General features: G+C 31.9%; 1 protein-coding gene and 1 pseudogene across 1 annotated transcript in view; one reads left to right on the top strand and one right to left on the bottom strand.

Moving 5' to 3' along the window:
• The window catches only part of ZNF804B (zinc finger protein 804B), a 499834-nt gene that overhangs the window by 333043 nt on the left and 151705 nt on the right, over positions 1 to 15086 (top strand). The window lies entirely within an intron of this gene.
• On the bottom strand, positions 241 to 359 carry LOC111742959 (annotated as a pseudogene).

The following is a 15086-nucleotide window of genomic DNA, read 5'->3' as shown; positions in this document are numbered from 1 at the left end:
ACCCCAGCTAACACTTAGTTCTTTTTGGTCCCATAGGAAGGCCATAGAGTTATGCTTTTGCATAATATATTTTGAGGTTCATCCAAATCACATAAAAATCTGTTTTAAATATGACTAATAAATATGACTAATATATATTTGTTTTGTTTTTTTTTAGGCGAGGCAACCCTTGGTTGATCTCACAGATTGCAAGGACCTTGTCAGTTTACAATGCCTTATTTTTATTTTTTTTATTTTTTATGCCTACAGCACTTGGTTTTCCTAGGTGATCTCCCATCCAAGTACTAACCAGGCCCGACCCTGCTTAGCTTCCAAGATCAGACGAGATCGGGCTTGCTCAGGGTAACATGGCCATAAACCAAATAAACATATTTAAAACAGGAAAAAATCAGTTGTTTTTTTTTTATTTAAGAAGCTATACTAATTATTTATAAACATCCATTTGACTCCCTTCTTTTCTTCTGATACTATATTAAAAATCTCCCCACCAATCTCATATTGTTTAGTTATATTTACATGCTCTCATAAAGCTATCATTGTCCCCCTTCTTTTTATGATAACCCCACAACAGCTCACTCATCATTTAAAAACTGCTTGTATATGTTGTTTTTCTATTTTACCCTTATTCTGGCACATGAGTTGTTTAAAAGTAAGTAGTACTCAACATAGGTAGAAATTCTACATGTCAGAATTTTTTTTTAAATAGTTCTGTTTAATCCGTTAATCTTCAGTGGCATTGTAGATGGTGTTGATTAAATTACTAAATTAACCACTTGTAATGTCTTCATTAAATATAAATTTCATAATATTTGGTTGTTATCATTACTCTATGGGCATTTTTGTGGTGCTTTTTAAATGTAGTATACTTTTTAAACAGAATGTTTTCAAAGCACAAATATACCTGTTGTTTTAGTAGTCCTTTCAAGTATCCATGAGATAGCAACTCATCTCTACTCAACAGATGGGAAAACAAGCACAAGAAAATAATATGACTTCTTTGTATATTTGATTTACTTTGAATGACAGGACCAGAGCTCATCCAAACTCCTGGAGCCCAAGAAATGTCAAAGACTTGCAAAGGAATATCATTACATATCTTTGCCTATAGGGAGTCCAGGGCTCAATGAATTGAGTTCGGTGAGTTGTAGATCTCTTAAACATGCTAGACCTGAGATTTAAACACTTGAGTTGAAGATCAAAAAGCAAACTACTTCCTTTGTCAGGTCAAAGAACAGATTTGGATGACCTTTCTCTGGCAATTATTTTAGCACTTCAAGCGGTAAGTAGGCAAGGAAATGTGAAGCTAAATCCTGGATTAGGGGACAAGGAAAGTGGTTATAGAGCATTTGGACATCTGATGAGATTCGAGTTTTGCTAACTAGTTTAGACTGTGTTATTTATGGTGAGGATTCAATGTGACCATAAATGATTTATGAAGGATATAGTTTAGAAATATGTATATGCTTTCATTATCTCTGTGTATTTTAAACCTAATATAATTGGTCTTGTGCTGGAGGTCCAATTATTTCCTACTCTATTTCTAATTTTATTATAATTTAATTTTTTTTATTTTTCAATTAAAGTTAATCAATACTATGTCAGTTTCAGGTGTACAACATAGTGGTTAGACATTTATATAACTTACGAAGCAATCCCCTCAATAAATCTTGCATCTATCTGATACCGTATATAGTTATTACGTTATTATTGACTATGTTTCTTAAGCTGTAATTTCCATCTCTGTGACTATTTTGTAACTACTAATTTGTACTTCTTAATCCCTTCACCTTTTTCACCCAACCCCCAAAACCCCTCCCATCTGGCAACCATCAGTTTGTTCTCTTTATCTGCGAGGTTGTTTCTATTTTGTTTGTTCATTTATTTTGTTTTTTAGATTCACATGTAAGTAAAATCATATGGTATTTGTCTTTCTCTGACTTATTTCACTTAGCATAATACCCTCTAGGTCCATCCACGTTTTTGCATATGGTAAGGTTCTAGTCTTTTTTATGGCCAAGTAACAATCCATTGTATATGTGTACCAATTCTTTTTTGTCCATTCATCTTTTGATTGCAGCATTTAATCCATTTACATTTAAAGTCATTATAGATATGTATGCAGTTTTGTCATTTTATTAATTGTTTTCTGATTGTTTTTGTAGTTCTCTGTTCCTTGCTTATAATCTTGTCCTCTTCTATGTTGATAACTTTCTGTAGTGTTATGTTTGAATTCCTTTCTCTTTAGTTCTTGTATATCTCTTGTATTTGGTTTGTGGTTACCATGTGCTTCATATATACCAAGCTATAAATATAACTAATATATATTTTTGTTTTTAAAAAGAAAAATATAATTGCATATTCTGATGATAAACTAGGCAATAAAAAGCTAAAAATAAAAGAAAATTTTTTAAAAACCATTTTTATTTTATCTAAAAATATTTGTAATTGTCATTTTGATATAAAACCCTAAGGATTTTTTTCTACTGCATGCGATCACTCTTTCTTTAGAAAAACGAGATCATACTGTACATAATTTTTTATAACTTTTTGGCCCTTTAATAATTTTGTGGGCATTTTTGTAGACCTCATTAATATATAATAGTATTTGGAATTTTTATAGTATTCCATTGTAATGAACAATATAATTTTTAACCAATTACAATTTTGGGGCATTTAGGTTGTTTAATCTTTTTTCCTAGTATAAAAACTACTTTGATTAGCCTTATTAAACTAACATCTTTTCACATTAGACAATTATTTATTCAGTTTCAAACCCTAGGTGTTTAAATGTTAACTTAGTCAAAATTTAGCACATATAGTTTTGTACATGTTTCTAGATGTCCTTTAAGAAAATGTAGTTATTTTCTCTTCAACAAAAATGTATGAGAATGCCCTTTTGCCCATCCTCTTATCATTATGAAAGTGTTAACAAACATGTTTTTTTCTTTTCTAATCTGATGGATAAAAAGTGATGTCTCATTGTTTCAGTGTGCATTTATTTTAATAATGAGGTCAAACATTTTTTCACATATTTATTGGACATTACTTTTTCCTTGTAATATGCTAATTTCTCTTTTCCTCCCTTTTACATAAAATTTGTTCATATCTTTTGAATGGACATTAACATTTTGTAATTAGAGACAATTTCTCATTTATCTGTGGTTTCCACTCCAAATAACTAAATTGTTGTCCTTGCATTTGATGCATCATTAAAAAGTAAATAGCTTTTTTACTTTAAAAATAATGGAAGAGCCTGTGGAAGTGGGATCTGAGCCTTCCAAAGAGAGTCTGACCCACTGAAATGAGATATTCATAATTGTGTATTATCTGTGGCTCTTAAGGGTTTGGTCCTAGATGAGAGCAGTCATGCCTACATTTGCTTGAGGGTTTCTGAGTGTGGCATGAGCCCTCCTCGCAGCAGAATTCATTGTGGTGCTTGCTCTACAGATGATTACTGGTCCCTCTGCAGCCCTGTTACTTCCAGGGCAGTCTGAGAACCTACATTTAATCCCTAGGTGTTTCTTATACATGCTAAAGTTTGAGAACCCTAGATTTCACTAATACGTGAATATTAATCCCTGCATATATTTAAGACATAGTATCAAAAAAGACTATTTGAAGAGCATTTTTTTTTACCTTTTATACTTCCTCCTTTATACTAGGAACATTATAGAAAAAAGATCCTTCTACATATTTAATACTTTAAGAAGTTCAAGTAACTCAGTAAATTGGTATCTTTTTGTTAGATGAGAACTACATAGCATTATATTTCCTTTGATCAATATACTTCCATTATGTCCAGAGTTCAAATTTATGCTTAATTTTAGGAAATTCCACTGGTTTACATTTCTGATATAATTAGCTATCTCAGTCATGTAGATAAGTATATGACATTATGGCCTTTATACTGATTTTAGTGTTGTTATTGCATATTTGTCACTTATTAAAAACTACCACAAAACATTTGGGAAACAGGAAAGAAATGATAATAAATGTGTCATACTCAAGTAACCTAATGTATCAGAATCTTCTCAGAAACAGATCAGAAACAGATTTCTTTCTAGTTGGATTTGAGGCCTCAAAAACAGAGAATAATAATATGTGCTAGATTCTTATTTAAGTAATAGTTAATACTTTTTGTTTATTATATACCAAGAATGGCGCTAAGAGGTTTATATTTATTAAGCTCTCATTATTTGATAAGGTACAATACTAATACTTATTAGTATCTCCATTGGCAGATAAGGACATCAGGCAGATTGGTGGCAGAGCCAGAGTTTGAAGCTCTGTCAGTTATCTGGTTCCAGAGTATGTGTTCTTAACTACCAAACCATATAGCTACTTCATATCCTGAGGGATTATAAAATAAGTTCCAGTAGCATAGATAAAATCCACAAAGATAAAATATGTATTTGGCTTGGCACAGAGCAGGTGGAATGAGGCAGTGAGAAGACAGTTGGGTCTCTTTCTGTTTTCCCTTGACCTAGTTTAACTACAACTCCGTGACACTAATGTCACAATGAAAAAAAATGTATTTCAAGGCCTAGTAAAAAAAAGATGTTAAAAATTGTGATTCCAATGATGTCACTGGAAGAGATAGTCACCTATATTATTAATCTATGGAGCAGGCCTAAAACTTCAAAATATCTAAGATAAAATTAGGTGATGCCTGTAAAAAATATGTAGCCCACTGCTTGCACAAAGTAGCATTTATAAATGTTTGTCTTTTCCCTTAGGAAATAGGCTGTTTTATTATTAAAGAAACAAAAATGAAAAAAATTTTGTTATGCCAAATTTTCTGTATTTTAGGAACTGAGGAACTAAGTTTTATGAAATCTTTTTATGAGCCCAAGTTTAAAACTTAGATATAGCCTATAGTTTTAAAGAACTTTAAATCAACTACTTTTAATTGGACTCATTTCTACTTTTTATATAGAAACACAGAAGCACATTTCATAAATTTCCCCTTCTTTGGACTGTTATAAACTTAGTACATAAGTCAGAAGTGGTTTGGTTTTGGAATCATATCTACCCTTCTTGTAAAATAAAGGCAAGTTCATGTATTTGTGATGATATTATTAATTATACAATCAATCTGTGCCACCCTTCTATTTTCAGTAAAACTGATTTTATGTGGCACTTTTTAAAAAGAGGATTGGATGAAAAAGAAAAGCCCAATATCCTAGTCTGCTTTGTTCCAATTTAAACGATAATTAAAATATCTTCAAACAGTGGGAGATCTCTCAGTAAACATAAGTTTATATTTAGAACAATTTATTTGAAAACCAGAAAGGCTGCCCAAATGATGCAGATGTTAAATTATTTCAGTTTTAGACAATTGGTATTAGTGAGAAGTAGTAAAATATTTCCAGCAAGCATAGGCCATCATCACTACTAAGAACTAGACAAGATGAAAAGACTCAGTTATGTTGATTAAAGGCTTCATAGACTTCATAGACTTCATATCTGCCTAGCCATGTTAGAAGGCAGTAATCATAGAGAAGTGAGGAAGGAAGTGCTCAGCACAACACCAAAAGCTGCAAGGAGTAGTCATCTGAGGAAGGGAAAAAGATGTAAAATTTTAAAGAAAATGCCAGAGGAAATTGCTTGGTAGTAAAAGCTCCACTTATGCATGACTCTTAAGAAAGTTATCTTCTTAGGAAGTTGTGAGTTCTTCAAATGTCTTAAAAATGGACATGACTATGCATTCTATAGATCAAACTTAGTATTCTTTGACTTTAGAGAAATTGTTTTTACCTGCCACAGCTCTTCATTCTGAGGGGGACTCAGAATTTGTTTGAGTTTGGGTTAATAAAGGGAAACCAGAGAGATACTCAATTTGCTTTCTATTAAAACCTGATAACACAAAGGTTAAGCTATGACCTTCATCAAAACCTAATTGGGTAATTTTGTATGTGCAAATGAAATAGCATATATAAAATGCATAATATAGCACTATACAGGCAAGGCAATGCTATGCATGAGATTATCATGTGTAATCTCTATGTATTCATTGAGAACTTATTGAAATGAACTCAATACTGTGTTCTGCATGACAAAGATAAAGAAGTTCTAGTTTTCAAAATACTAGAAGGCTACTAGGGGAAAGAAAGTAACATACATGAAAAATTTTAAAAGCAATGCAATGCAATGTATAAGTACTACATTATGTAACAGAATTATGAGTTCAAAATAATGCAATGAAAACTGGAAAGATTTCTGGAAGGGATAACTTGAAATGGAGCTTGAAAAATGCATAAGATATGGAAATCAGATATTGAAAGGGAGGGAATTTCAAGGAAGAGAACTAGCAGCCCACAGGTTCAAGGAAAAGAATGGCAACACAATTGGACTCGAGAACCAGTGTAGCATAGTGACTACAACACAGGCTCTGGAGGCAGATTTACCTGGATCTGAGTCCCAGCCCCACAGCTTATTGGTCTAACTTTAATTATATAATCAATCTATGTCACACTTCTATTGTCAGTAAAATGGAGATAACTATCATATCCATTGTAAGGGGATATTTTGAGAATTAATGAGTTAACATAGGTAAAGCATTTACACTAAGACTCAGTACCTAAAAAAATTCAATAAATATTAGCTATTATTACTGTTTTTATTGTTGTGCAGTGGTAGATGTGGTTTTCATGGCTAGAACCAAGCTGAATTATATAACAGCGACTACCATTTGTTACAGACTAATAGTCACCGCTCAATATTTTGTCTACATTTTCTCTTTTATGTCTAACAGTGACCCCATAGAGATCCCAGAGAGGGAAGTATTATTTCTCTCATTTCACAGATGAGGGAGCTGAGACTTACAGAAGCAATTTTCTCAAGAATCCATAGCTAGTAAAGAACAATCAAAGAAGTTATACAGTCAGGTCTTTTGGCCTTCAGCCTAGTGTTTTTAACTGCTGCATTAAATGCTCAATTAAATCTTAGAGGGTTTTGAGATTTAGACTGGGGGATTGTATCTCAGACATAAGTTTACTGGATGGGTTTAGTAGAAGAGAGTACAGATTCAGTAAAACTAGCCAGTTGGCAGTTATAATGCGCCAGGTAAGATGAGGTAGAGAACTTTTAGGAAGGTAGCAATGAGACCTGAGAAAGCAGAACCAGTGCTCTAGATTCATTCAGCAAACAAATAAGTAAATAAGCAAACAAACAAATAAATAAATGGACAAGATTTTATTCTGGATCTTGAAAGTGAGAGATAGTAAACATAAGTCTTGCTTATGGAGACCAAACGACTAGGAGAATATTAGCTTCTGGAGGAGCTGACATGGAGTGAGGGTCCGAAAGGAATCATGGTTCCTTTCTCATAAGGCTGGCCTAAGAAAGTCTGCCATTTGCCTCAGTATTTTTTACAGTGCCAGCTGGGCCCATTTTTTGTCACCTTCATGAGGCTGGAAATTAGCTTTCTTGTTACCCTATATTGCATTTTATTTGCTCCTTGGGAGCTCTGCTCACATCTTCTGAGCTCCTTGCTGTACAGAAGTCACTTAAGGAAGGACAAAGTTGTCCTGGAAGACGATAGTTGCTCCTGATGTAGTTAACAGTTTTCTGTTTTGTAGTTTCAAACCCTTTAAATGCAAGTAGTAGAAATAAATACCATGGCTAATGTGCTTCAGCAATATAAAAGTGTTCCGCAAGGAAAATGCTGCTAACAGTAAACAGTTTATAGAAAGCACAGATAAATCATAATGGAGTGGTAATTTGAGTTTATATTGTAGCTCTCCTTGGGGAACTCCAAATGCTCTAAAGACGCTTTCTCATTACTGTCTTTAGTACCTCTGAGAAATATGCAAAATGCATCATTTTCTTCCACTTTTGCATAAGGACCTAAGTTACAGAGAATTTATGTGACTTGTCAGTACATAGAAGCGTTGAAGTAGATTGTTCATTTTCATGGGAAAGATTGTTTCAGTGAATGGGCTGATTGTCTAATGAAATTAGTTACTCAATTTAAGGAAAACAACAACTAATATCTCCAACAAAATCAAATAAGCAAACAAAAATACCCCTTTATCTCACTTCAAAACATATAGTGGCAGCACTTTGCAGATATCTCTGAACTTAATAAGTGCAGTTAGGAACATGATATAGCCTCCTGACTTTTTCCATTAGAGTAACTCACCATATAGCTTTTTGAAAGTTATTGGCAGAAAAGATGACACTTTAAAGAGAAAATACAGGAAACCTGAGACTTCTAGACAATTGTGTAAACTAGTAGAAATGGCCACCACTTATCTCAGGCCAACCCTACCCAATGACAAATCGACATCCTCAACAGAGTATGATCTTTGCACCTAGAAATAATAAATGAAGAGTAATAGATCACTTCCTTAGGGTTTCTAGGAAAATTACAGTAGAGCCCACTAGCTCTTTTAGGCGTGCTGTACAATAGAGCACCTATCACTTACTGCACAGCCAAAAAATCTGCCCTAACTACTTCTCTATGTACCTTTCCCACAACCCTTCTCATCTCCATGTCTGTCTTGCCACAGATGTATAGCTTCAGGAATCACTCAATTTGTAGCATAGATCTGGAAGATTTGAATGCTTGTCTTCTTTGGTGATCTTTTGGAGAAATTTCTGTGTAGGGCAATTTCACTCAGTATGCTTGATCTTTACTCCCAGATGCGATATCCAATATTTTTATTGGTCTTAATTGCATGTATTGCTAAACATCTTATTCTTCTGTTAACCCTTCTGTTCAAAGGGAAAATACTTGTAAACTACTGTGTATGGCCTTCTTTATAGATGCAGAGCTCTGGGCAATAATTAAGATGTATAATTTTTAAACAGTTTTATCACATTGACCTTATTTCTTTACATATATATTTCAGTGGTGGGGAACAAGGTATTTAGATTGTAAACCCTACATTAATGGTCTGTTAAATCATTTAATGTGAACCTTTGTTCTCAGCTATAAAGTGATTAAAAAACACTGATTGTATTTGGTAATTAATGAACTGTTCTAAAATAAATGAGAATCAAATTTAAAAAATTCATTACAATTCTTTTTCATGCTTAACCACCAAAGAAATCCATAAATGTTAATCCCCAATGTAATCTTTCTAATTTAAAAAACCTGAGAAAATTGGGCATTCTCTAGTGCATATTTATGTAAGGTGTGGAGCCATATATAACCAAGGAAACAACTAAAGTATTTGCTGATCTTGGATATTGTTCAGATTGCTGAAAGTTGTCTGTGCAACTGTCTTTTCTCTAGTTGAGCATCCAGTTAGTCTGTTCCTTTTCTCCTCTTCAGCATCTCTTGATCATCACATTTCCTTTTGTCCGTATCAGGGTTTAATTTATTTACCACATTTTAATTTTAAAATCTTATAATGCAATAACATTTGCTTTAGCTCATGTAGATTATTTCCTATCAGGATTCATATCACAAAGGTTTTCGTTAGGTTGTAAATTCTTTAACTACACAAACCATTAGATATATAGGTAGTCTAACATTTTTCTTGTTCTTTACATGAAACGTGTACCCTACCCAATGAGAAAAGCTTCTTAGCTTATTGTCATTTTACTCTCACTATCAAATTTGATTTTAATATATTTGTAATATATTTTAGATATGAAAAATGTATGGCATATTTCTTATATACTTTTGACATCATTCCAAATATTCTTGTCTGACAAGAAGCACGAATGGGCTTCTCTTCAGCTTAGATGTTTTTACCACAGAGAGAAGACAAAATCAGTGATTTTAATGTGTTCTGAATGCATTTGACACTGGTATAAATTACCAGAATATGAAGCTCTCATTTGTCTCAACATCCTTTATTGATAGATCATATCAATAAAGAGAAAATGTAGAACTATTGAGTGTATTAAGTTTTAGAATTATTTTTAAACCTTGAAAAGCATACTGACATCATGTCTTGAATTAATAACAATATAAACAACATATTTTATGTAGAACATGATTTTTTAACATAACCACAAAGATTTCAAATACTCTTAATTTTTTTTCCACTGAAGAGGAAATAAGCCCAGACATTTTCATATCTCTTTTAGGTGAAGGTTCCTTGTACAATTTGTGTGTCCTAGTTAATATCCCATTAAAGAATGCATACCACTTTTTTTTTTATCAAGTAGAAATGTCATTTTTTTCTTTTTCCTTTTTTTTTTTGGTCCCTTTTTTTTACTGTGGTAAAATAAAAATTTACAACAAAAAATTTACCATTTTAACTTTTTTTTTAAGCTTGTACGTAATTTTTTGATCTTTCCTGTGCCTGTTATACATTCCTAACTTATTCTTTTTGATTTTATTGTGAACGCTTAAATTAATTCTGGTATAAAAATCTTACTATGTAGATATATTCTCTCCAATGACATTAGACAGATGTATTCTATTTTACTCATCCTTTTTGCTGAAGAGTATCTAGTCATAATTACTACTGGTGAATGAAAAAATGTAGATATCTCTCTAAACTCTTGGTAGGGTTTGTGACATTTCCACAATTATCCTATAGCAGGGGAAATATATTTGAATTAGCTTAGAGAAACACACACACACACACACACACACACACACACACACACACATGCACACACACAATGCTTTGATTCAGAAATCTCACATGAACTTAACTCCTTTATATTTTCTTTTATTTTCCATGAATCATAATAAATTCATGCCATTCTTATTTTGAGAAAAAGACAAATGTTATCCAAATCATGGGAAGCTTTAGATCTAAACTAATATGCTGTTTGCTTTTAAAGTGATGAATAGATCAAAATCAATATCTAGTAGAAGATGAACTATTTCTATTCTCTATTAAAGAAATCTCAACCTTCACTTTAATTCTTCAAGTGACTCTGAAGTCTAAAATGACATAACAGTTTAAAAAAATCAAATCAAATTTTACACGAATATATACTTAATATTTCAAAAAATATCACTGATGACCAATGTTATAGATAACCACAAAAAGGAAAGGAAGCAATTTTTCATATGAAATAAATAAACATATTTCAGGATTAAAGAGTGAAACCATAGTTATTTCTTAAGATAATCTTTTGAACAATAAGAGGTTTGACCACAAATAAAAATGTGATCATTGTGACCAAGTAGTGTGATAATTTGAACATCAAGTTTATGGTTGCTTAATGACTTGACTAATACATTAACATATGTTAAATATTAATTTTGCATATCCAGTATGTTTGGTACTGTATTAGGTAGGAGCAGACACAACCAATTCTTTGGTTTTCTAATGTAGTATTATTCAGTCTTTTAAACCATCAGATTTGATTTAAGGAGTAGTTCATAATTTACAAACTAATTGTAATCTTAAAATCATAGATTATAATTTAATATATTATTCATTCATTCCACAAACATATATTTATGGGCCAGACCCTGTGTTCTTTGTCAGTGAAGAAAGATAAAGAATACAATGTGTTTCCTTCCCTAAGTTGCTCAGAGACATTCATTATAATTGATTCCAGATCAGTGCACTAATCCAGAGGATAAAATCCTCTTTATTCATTTTCAGATAGTCTATAAAGCTTAGGTCAGAGAATTAAAAAAAAATTAAATATGTTCCTTTACTTGTACATTTAAAGTCACAAAAAACAAATTTTTTTTCCATTTACTTCCTGAATTCTGTGCTACATTAGCCACTTTCAAAAAGGTTTTGGCATGATACCAAAAAGAACTGGGACCTTCAGCACGCTCTGAATCAGTCTCCAAATAAAGAGATCATTGAGCTTCCAGATGATGTTTAAACTCATTATCTTCCAACAGGGAAGCATTAAACCATCATTCTCTAGAAACATTACCATGGAACATCTGTAAACGTCAGTACGTGTTTAGATATATTTATGGGATCCACTTTTTCACTTTTTTTTTTTTGTAAATACAAACATACTTAACAGATGAAGGAAATCAATGAACATTTATTGGTAATGAGACACAAGAAAGATCTTATAGCTTAAACTCATTTTGTAGGATGTCATAATGTACCCATGAAACTACAGAATTGCTTATAAATAAACATATTAGGATGTGACATTAATCTAAATGTGGAGATAATAAACATGGCATTAGAAATTGCTAATCAAGAATTTGTAAAAGTGGTTATATATTAAAATTATGAGTCATGTAAATTGCAATAATAAAATCCAACAATGGGTGTAATTGATAAGCTGGAGGTAGTTTCACCATAGATGTCCTGCAGACTTATGGAAATAAAATTAAGCCATTTAGACATTAACAGCCAATTTTTCTTCGTAACATTTTCTATATAACAGGGAATCCTTAATATAGTACACCTTAAAATATTTCAAGAGTAATTCCTGTACATTTTTGAAACTAAGAAAATCAGGATAGTGTAATTGGGACAGACATGTATTCTGTGGCTTAGTTGAACCAGAATAAAATGAACTCTGTAAATTAAATTAAAATTGTTAATAATAAATAGTATAATTAAAGTGCTTATAGATGAGTATGTAAAAAATAAAATGATACATGACAACAAAGTGGTTTTACAAGCATGAAAATAAAATGATACATGACAACAAAGTGGTTTTACAAGCATGAAAAAAATCAGTCCTATTATAGGCATGCCATATGCATGTTTCCAATCACTAATTAAGTATATGAATCTCTAACCTAGATAGTAAAGAGCAAAGACCAAGTTCCTCTTGGTTTTGTCAATGAAATGATGATAATTATCTCATTCTTATCTTGCACCTGTGTTTGTTTTCCTACTAGCAAGTACTAGCAGATAATACAAAAAGTGAACTAATATTAAGAGGAATCATGTCCAAATTATTGTCATGTTGATTTTAATAGACTTATTTAAAAGAAATTTTGAATCAGTAACTAGCAACTGATTTTATCTACATATAACAAGAGAAAATATAGAGCATAGAGGGTATACTCAGTAGTCAGGCTGACATAGATTCATTTTCCAACTCTGCTCCCTTTGATTCTCGTAATCTCAAAGAAGTCACTTAACCTGTGTAAATTTTAATTATCCCTCTTAACAATTGGGATGTAATATCTATATCTTAGGATTGTTATAAATGGTTATTTCTTATAAAATGCTTAGCAGAGTCCTCATACATAATACTTTTCTAACAAATGTTAGCTATTATTACAGATTGTTATTCAATCATATTAGTTGTTAGTAAAAGTGTTCTTAGCATGTATGGTATAACTTAGCATGTGTGGTTTGCAAATACTTCTGTCATACAAATAAAAAATAAGAGTATATGAGCAAGAAAGAGAAGAGGAATAGGTAATGGTTTTCGTTCTGGAAAATTCCATATTTTATTTGTATTTTACTTTTAATTTTCTCTGCTATAAACACACAAAAAATGTGGATTATATTACTGAACCAAAATAATACTATTTTATAATATTAGTAGTCTACTGAATAAAATAAAAACTCATTTGAAAATTAAACCAATATTTTCTCTAAAGAAATTAAAAGCACCTTATTTACCCAAGAAAATTCTACTGTTGAAATGCAAACTCTTAAAGAAGTTTGTGAATAGAATTTCTAATAATCATATATCATGGGCCATCATATCATAAAATACCTAGCAGAATCTAATAAATTATGTTGTATTGACTACATCTGTTGAATAGTCTTGTATGTGAATTCTCTTCAGTCTTTTCTATTCTCTGATAATTATCCTTGTTTTAAAAAACCCCAATTCATATTCCATTTCTCTCTGTTACTGCCTTAAAGAAAGAACAAGCTAGCCATAAACAATCAAGTCGACAGATGCCTATGAGAATTATGTTCCTCTTTCTGAGTCACTCCTAGGGCTTCTTTGGAAACTGAGTTTCTGCCCTGGAGACTTTGGCTGATTTTCTGCCTCTGGCTTCTTATCCTGTCACTCAAGGGAAGAAGGCATCAGAAGGTTACCACTGAGCTGAAATTGAAGTCAGATCCACTGACCCTACTGAATGAACCTTTCATTTTGTTTTCTGGGATAGATCACATCTTATTTGTCCATTGTAAATTTTTAGAGTCTGTTCACTGAATTCCCATTCAGTATTTCAAATCAATTTCCCAAGGATTTCCTAGGAAAACAAGCCCAAAAGAACAGAATTTGAGCTGCCAGTCATGAACTTACATGTCTTATCTTTGCAAGTGGAATCTATCCTAAATAAAGGTAAAAATAACTTAAGCAAGAATTTCAATTTTAAAAATATTATATTAAGTCACAAATCTGTTAATCCATTAAAATTAATTATATTTACCCTATGTTAGCTAGGTTTGGTAATAAATTAAAAGTAATGATGGAATTATTATTTTACTTCTTTGTAAATAATTAATATATAGTGAATAAATATACACAGGCAGTAGTTTTTGTCTTCTCAATTATTGCAAAAACGACAAGGCACTTTTCAAATCTTATTGCCAAAAGAGTCATTATCTAAAACTTGAGATGAGTTTTATTACCTAACATATAGTGAAAAAAATTCTCAATTCTATTTTCATTGTTAAGTACTTAATCTCAGAAATTTTACTCTTCCAAAAATTCATGCAGTCCCGGCACAAGGAAGCAAATAGCAGATCTCCATTTTGAAGCACCAAATTGGCAGGCACAAGGGACTTGTACGGAGGTTTTCACAATTATATGAAGTCAGTACTGATATTCATCTGGTTAAGTACCACTACCACACATCCATTGTTGACAGTATCCTTTAAGATTAAACTTGTTTCTATTCTGAATGTTATGTATTTCCATCATAATAATCGTAAAATATTTCGAATACTGTAGATTGCCATTCCTGTGAAAAACCTGACTCTATGGTCGTGTGATGGGGCCCAGGAAGCTACAAATGTATTTGCACACACATTCATTCTCACTGAGTCAACACACTTGGAAAGAGAAACATGTCCTGTTTGAAGAAATATAGGGCTGAGAACCAACCGGCCTGGCCCTCGGGTTTTTGTTTGTTTGTTTGTTTGTTTGCGTTAGGTATGTCACTTAACCTTTTTTTTTGCCCCTAGGTATGTCACTTAACCCTCTCTGCAACTCACTTTATCTGCAAAGTGTAAGGGTTTTAAGAGTATTTAAAAAATTTAAGA

The sequence above is a fragment of the Pteropus vampyrus genome, unplaced genomic scaffold (assembly GCF_000151845.1).
Source record: "Pteropus vampyrus isolate Shadow unplaced genomic scaffold, Pvam_2.0 Scaffold4, whole genome shotgun sequence".
NCBI classification, from domain to species: domain Eukaryota; kingdom Metazoa; phylum Chordata; class Mammalia; order Chiroptera; family Pteropodidae; genus Pteropus; species Pteropus vampyrus.
The sequence above is the reverse complement of the archived record's forward strand: the minus strand, read 5'-3'. Positions and strand labels throughout refer to the sequence as shown.